Here is a 7,588-nt window from a genome sequence, read left to right as displayed (position 1 = left end):
AACGTGTGTGTGTGTGTGTGTGTGTGTGTGTGTTTGTGTGTGTGTGTGTGTGAGAGAGAGGGAGAAAGAAGACCCTGTAGGTGTACAACCTATGTGGGTGTGTGTGTGTGTGTGTGTGTGTGTGTGTGTTTATATATACAGTGTATATATATATATATATCTATATATATATATATTCTATACAGATGCAGGCAGTTCATACTAAGGCTCCATGGAACAGGCAGGTGGCGGTGAGCTCAAAACTCCGGCCCGGGGCCCGTCCTGGGGCCCTAGTCGTCGGGTGCTGCTGGACCCTCGGAGTCAGATGGGGGTCACTTTCCCAGTCAGCCAGGGAGGCAGGGACCCGGGACCTCCTCTGAGGGCGCCCATCTGAGGCCTAATCCCCAGGAAATACAGACAGGTTCCCCCTCTTCTTTCCCTCTATCTATCCTCTCCTTCCCTCCTCAATTCTCCTCGCAGGCACAAAAGCTCTGTAAATTCAAAGCATCTGTACGGGCAAGGGCCAATCCGAGGGCCCTCGTTCCCAGAGCCCACGCAGATGAAATTTTATTCTTTGCACGAAAAAGGCCAAAGTAGGGAGGGGGGGGGGGCAGAGAAAAAAACACGAAATAAAGTAAAGCAAACATAGTGGAAGATCAAGGGGGAGAGAGGTGTGTGTGTGTGTGTGTGTGTGTGTGTGTGTGTGTGTGTGTGTGTGTGTGTGTGTGTGTGTGTGTGTGTGTGTGTGTGTGTGTGTGTGTGTGTGTGTGTGTGTGGTGGGGGTAAATATCTGCTTATCAGGGCTCTGCCCTGCCTTTCACCGTGCTCCTTCGAAGAATGTTCACTGCTTTATGGCTGTGAGGTCAAAACTGGATCACAAGTCCAAACGGCAACAACACACCACTGATCCCAGGTTAAAAAGAAATAATAAAAATAAAACCTGAATGACAAATAAATAGAATACAAATACAAATATAACTCACCGCATCTAGTCATATTTGCATCAAATAAAACACATACGTGCGGTAATCTAATGCACAGACCTTAAACCTTTTAGGGAAGAGCTCTATTGCCAGTTTGTCTATGGGCTCTGGCTAAGGACCTCCCCTCCCCCCTTTCCCCCAAAAATAATACATAAACTAAATATAAAAAACATCCCCACACCAAAAAAATGCACAAAAATAAAAACAAAGGAAAAAATATATATACATATATACCTATATTTTTATTGTTTTATGGAGTACAAGATTACCCTGTACACATATGACATCTGTACTAAACCTTTGTGGCAAAAAGGGTAAAGCTTACAACACAAAACAGAATTTGTCAAAAAAATATCATTACAAAAAATGTAAAACAAAAAGAACAAGAAACAATACAAATACATTTTTGAAATTGTTGCAGACCTTTTGAAATGCCTTCGCGGACCCCTCATTTTGGAACCCCAGATCCAATGAATGAAATGACACCGCTCTTTTGCTGGAGCAGGGGAGGGGTGGTACGGCTCTCACTGTGGGAAACCGTTTGTGAATCGGGCGGCTTCATACCTTAGAACTACTTGGTAACATGGAGCGGACAAAAACATCTTTCCCAGCCGAGAGGTGGACCAAGCCGTGGAGGGTATTTGGGAGTGCGGTTAAAACTGAAGGCCTCTCCGTGCACTTTAAACAGTAGTTTCTGGTCACACATTCGGTCGGCCGCATATTCTGATGTGGTCAAATACAAAGTCACACTAGAGCCTCCACAAATTCCCAAAACACAAGGGCTGGATTTACACCAGCAAAATATAAACCCTCACTTTTACCCTCACTTGTGACTTAAATTTGTTATTTATTATTTTATTTTTTTGCAGCCTGAACAGAGACAAACAAAAAAGAAACAGGGTCAAACCCACGCCACATCACTGCAGGGGTGAAATTATTCTTGGAAACAATTTGGCCGTACTAATAATTTTCCTTTTTTTTATACTGTACAGCATATTAATTTGGATTTCCCCGTGTGAGGGCTTCCAGTAAGTTAAAACAAATGCAGACAACGACAACAACAACAAAAAAAAAAAAAACACATTTCCCGTACTCCCAACCCAAATTGTCGGTTTAGTTTCTCGAGTTCTGTTGCTTTCACACAATTGTCGTGAATTTTCGTGAAGTATTGATTCGACCCCTTTTTTTCAGTTTTCTTGTTGATCCAATATGGCCGTTGGCTCAGCCACTAACACTACATTATACATTATATTACAGCACCACGATAAATGAATCTATGGATGAAATGGATTTGAGTGTGTAAAAGTATGTATGCCAGGATTTAGGATTTCTAGCAGGCTTGTCAGACGGACTGGTGGACCTGCAGCTTTCTGGACCTGGAGCTTTCTGGACCTGGAGCTTTCTGGACCTGGAGCTTTCTGGATGTGGAGCTTTTAAGGAGAGAGAGGACAGGCGGACAGTGCTACTGCCCACCTTGCGCTCATGCCTCTTAATCCAATGATCCGTGGCTGTTGAGCAAGGCTAAAGACTGGATCTCCACCAGCTACCATGTTACTTTCACCCGACAAGTCCCAGCTGAGCCTCTGTGACTCTGTGGCCTACGGTTTACGGGCATCGCTGGGTGAATTAGTGCAGATGGGTGAGGGGACGCCGGAACCTCCAAAGGGTTAAAGTCGGATCCGGGGCCCCGGCCGGGTCCACCCATCCACAGTCGAGGCCGTTTAACACAGGAAACCCGATAGCTTGGTCGCTTTTGATGGCCTGATTCCCCAGCTTAGGAGAATAAATTAAACCCAATCCTTGGCCTAGGCCCCAGCTGCAATAGTGAGGCATACTGATTTAAGATTTATCCACCCCCACCCACACCCAAACCTCCCCCACTCACTCCATCCACCCACCATCACCTTTGCCCTACAACGACAGAGGGGGGATGTTTCATATAGTTTTAAAGTAAAGCTTTGGTGTGGCTGTAATGAAGGTTCAGCCAGGCTGTCAGTCACTCGGAAGCAGTCAGAGTGGGACAAAGGTGTGCAGGGAGGTAAGGGGGTATAATTGCTACTTCCACGGCCGGGGTCTTTTTTTTGGGAGAAAGGATGGAGATCGGTCGCCTGCGTCTCCCCGGAGGCTAAGTCCTACAACACCCTGAGGATTGGGAGATTCCGACAGACAAGTCAGCCGTTGGAATATTCCGTCCTGATCCCCGATGCCCGGTGGCGCTGTGCGGGGGTTTGGGCCCGACTGTAATACGTGTTTAGACTGCTGAGCTCTGGAACAACTGTCCCCTTGTCGCCATGACGACGCAGCGATCCGAGGGGTTTTAGGGACATGATACACGGCTACGACCCCATTTCGCGAAGTACAGAGTAATTTATATAGTATAGAATGAATGAACTGTGATTCAGGATTATCTTCTTAGCTGCTGAACTTCAGCAAACAACACACACAGAAACAAACAGAATTGCAGATCGATTTTGTGAAATAGCAAAGGAGGCTGAGAAACAGCTGTTTGGAAGCGCTACATTTTTTATTTGTGAGATAGTTTGGATGTCCTCTGTGAGCTTAATAAATCTTTTGACAACAAAGTCCACCAAAACCCATTATCGCCATTAAATACAGATGTACCATTAAAGCGACATTTCTCTTTTTTTTTTTTTATCTAAAAGGCAATAGCTCCGTAAGCCTGAATCGTTTCTTTAAAAATGTGTCTCAAGGTAATGCAACCAAACATGTCTGTTTATAATATGAACTTCCCTGGCTTCCCTGTGCTCACACATAACCAGGCAAACTATAATGTTGATTTCAACTCTGGACCACTAGAGGGTGTTTTAGTCTATCATAACCTGCTTAAAACAAACCAAGTATCTTTAGCTGCATTTGACTCCTTTCTTTGTCCAACACCCGCACAAATAGTGCGAATTACTAAACCAGGATTTCGTCATTGGATCTATCTGGTGGTGATTTTGGTTATTGCTTAATCCGACAGTTTTTCTGAGAACAAACCCCAAAACATGAGGTTTGATGGTGCTTTAGAGTTTGGCTATGTTCATGTTGCTGTGCAAAAGAGAACTTATTTTAATTTTTTTATTAATATCAATATAACTTGTTACCTAGTATTTTACTGTGTTTATTAAGGACTGCTAGGTATATAGAGAGATATATATATACCACCCTAAAGGAATGAAGAGTTTTTGTTTCACTCTTAAACCATTTTGTAATGTGAGGCATCACATTTTGTCAACATTGAAAAATTCTCTTCACTTTTAGATTGATTCTTCGGAAATAAAGACTCTCAGAGGTCATGGATTTGACCTCATGGGAACTGCACAGCCCGGCCAGGTAATGCATTACTGGACAAATTGCCTAATGATGGACTTTTATTGGTCTTTCCAGGGTCCTAGGGTTAGATTGAGGCTTCCCTGTGCTCACACATATCCAGGCAAGCAGACATGTACATATTCACACACAACTATGCAAATGCCAAGACAACCCGCACGCACAGCAGCGCAGAGACGGATAATGTTGTGTTGTGTTCTCAGATGCACCTACACACGAGACACACACAAATTGCACAGAACAAAATCTTTGTTGCAGCTCTACACATGCGCACGCAGAAAATTGGATTCTACTTTTTACGCACATGCAACAATGTCTCTCTCTGTGCCCGAGACACACACACACACACACACACACACACACACACACACACACACACACACACACAGAAACACACACACACACACACACACACAGAAACACACCCAGCCCTATCCCCAACCTGTTTGGGTCTGCGGGGTTAATCTGAGGGCCAGATCAAAGGGTCAGGTCCAGGAGATAAACTCCGGCCCTGGAGGTTCCAGTCCCCTCCTCCTGTCCATATATATCTGCAAATGATTAAGCTCAATGTGATTCACGGCAGCTGACCGAATAGCCCCAGAGGATTCTGGGCCAGATAGAGGGGGATTTGTCCGAGCCGTCCAACTGTCGACCTGGCTGCTATTCACGCAGAGAACTGGGGCGTCGTTACTCTGTCACTTGGCCCTGAGCTTCCGCATGCTCCAGACCAGACACGAGAGCCACTCAAGAGCCCTCCCGTAGATAAAAGACCCTTCACCCTTGACAGCACGGGATCTACGGTGCGCTCGCCCAGACACACAAACCCCAAATTACATTCTGTCTCGGCTTTGTACGAGGGATCTCGGGCAGGAATTCTCTGAACTTTTTTAAAAAGGTTCGAATACAGAATACAGTCGGTGCAGCGCTGGGAGTCTTTATCGAGCAGAACATTTAAATGTGAAAGCAAAAAAGGCCCTTGCTTGTCCCTGCTTGAATAATACACGCCTCGCAGTGTAAAGATGGTGGGATGAATAGGTGTCATCGCCGCTGACACACCAAACGAAGGGCATCAAAGCGTGGAAGTTTGGCATTGAGAGAGACCCCAAATGAGGGAGGAGAGGGAGAGAGAGAGAGAGAGAGGAAGGTTTGATTCAAAAAGAATTCACCTTTCACCATGGGAAGTAGTAACAGCTGGGAGGACGCAAAACACAGTATGAAGTATTTGAGGGGTGTAGGTGTAGGTGATGTCAGAAGGAACACCTACACCTACACCCCTCAAGCATCGCGGTCCATTGTCAGCAAGTTCATTCATCTCCCCCACGTGAAGGTATCTGCAGAGGTGCATTCTGGGAGCTCGGGGTGGGGGTGGGCGAGACAGAGGCCGAGACAGGGAGGGAGGTCGCCCTCCGGCTAATTGGTATCCCAACCTTCTTCAGAGGAGTGAGGGGGCTCTGACACCTTCAGAGGTGGAGGAGACAGGTGACGCTGAGGTGCCCCCCACCCAAGATGAGAAGAAGGGATTTAGAAGTTGAAGAAGAAGAGGGGTGGTGGTGGCTCGAGGGCAGGCGGCGGTGTCCTGACTCCATTTTGTCTGCGTGTCACGGGGGTGAGTGTGCCTCTTTATCCGTGCCCGCCGCTATGTCTGTCTACATTCTTGTAAGATAGTGACATGTACATGCCTGCATCCATCTGACTCAAGGGTTAATCCACAGACATGTACGTCCAGTGGGAAAATCACTTCCAATTTTTATACCTGACACAACCCCAACAAGATGTAAAAACAGGTCAGACGCATTCTAGTAGAAGTTACCCACCGAGTGCTGGTGTTAATTTCAACCCCTGGGTGTGACCCTAAATCCATCCAGTCCATTACACGACAAGGGACGCAGCCCCGCTGACGCCTTCCTCCACAGTGGGCTGAGATCCTGACGCACCAGGGGGCTGGGAGTCAGGTGAGCTAAATGAAGAGGGACACATACAGGTACACATGGAAATACTGCAGAGGTTATAGGACAGCAAGTGTACATACCTCCATACAAACATACATAAAAACATAAAAGTGCAAATACCCATCGTTGCATTAATTATCAATTATGTCAATACGGATACAAACACAGTGAACTAAATCGTCATATTCATAATTCATCAAAATGTGTTGCGTAAGTGACCACACAGAAGCAACATGTGCAAAGGGTTAACATTCCCTGAGGAGTGCACGCACCGCGCCAATTTTCTTGTGAGTCCACGGACGAGGCAATATGAAGGAACTCATGAAGAGGATGTTGAAGATATTTGTTGAAAGATGAATTCAGTGACCAGCAGGCAAATTAAACCTAAAGTCAACAGGGCCCTTCAATCCTGCTTCTTTTGAAAACAACAATTTGACACAGCGGATCAATGGTGAACTTTGTCTTTGGAGTGAACCTGGGGCGGGGGAGGGGGGCACTGGGAAACTTTTCAGCGAGTTCGGGGCGAAGCTGAAAGAAGCAGTGTTCAGCGCCAGCACTGAGCCGTGTGAAAATCTTTTTAAATTGATGGCGTTTTGTTTTAAACGGGCATATCAGATGGGATTTGCTTTATTGAAACGTCAGGTACGTTCGTGTTCCAAATTTTTCCATTAAATTGCTCTTCTCAATCCAAAACAAATGCAAGCACCACCCCCCCCCAAAATATGGGTCAATGTTCCCCAAGATAGATCAGGCCCGTGCAGAGACCAGCATAACCTGTTGAATTTTAGTAACCCATATACAAACTGTATATATCTGACCTCCAGCGAGGCAGCAGCGATGCCTCGCTGAAGAAGTTGGAGATAGGTCTATGCAACCATAACAATATGTTAAAAACTTGGTGCAGTAACTGTGATTAATGTATTGCATTGCTTTTCTGATTAAAACGACATGACGCTACCGTGGCTATGAGCTTCAAAACAACACAATAGGGGACCGCATCGTTCCCACGCTGAAGGTTCGAATATTTCCGAACCAGAAACCGTGGGTCGATAAATCCATCCCCGGCGCTCTGAATGCTCGCACGGCCGCTTACAACGACGGTGTTGTATCTGGAAACATGGACTATTACAAAGCGGTGTGGTTCAATCTGGAGAGTGCGCTGAAGGACGCTAAGCGGACGTACAGGATCACGGTGGAGCAACAGATGGAGCAAAGGGACACCAGACGCTTGTGGCAGGGGCTGCGGACTATTATGAACTACAATAGCAGCTCCTTCCAAGCCACGAGTGTGGACGCCTCCCTCGCCAACGAACTGAACTCCTTTTTTGCGTGGTTTGAGGCAAA

Source organism: Zeus faber, assembly GCF_960531495.2.
Source record: "Zeus faber genome assembly, chromosome: 14".
Classification (NCBI taxonomy): domain Eukaryota; kingdom Metazoa; phylum Chordata; class Actinopteri; order Zeiformes; family Zeidae; genus Zeus; species Zeus faber.
The sequence above is the reverse complement of the archived record's forward strand: the minus strand, read 5'-3'. Positions refer to the sequence as shown.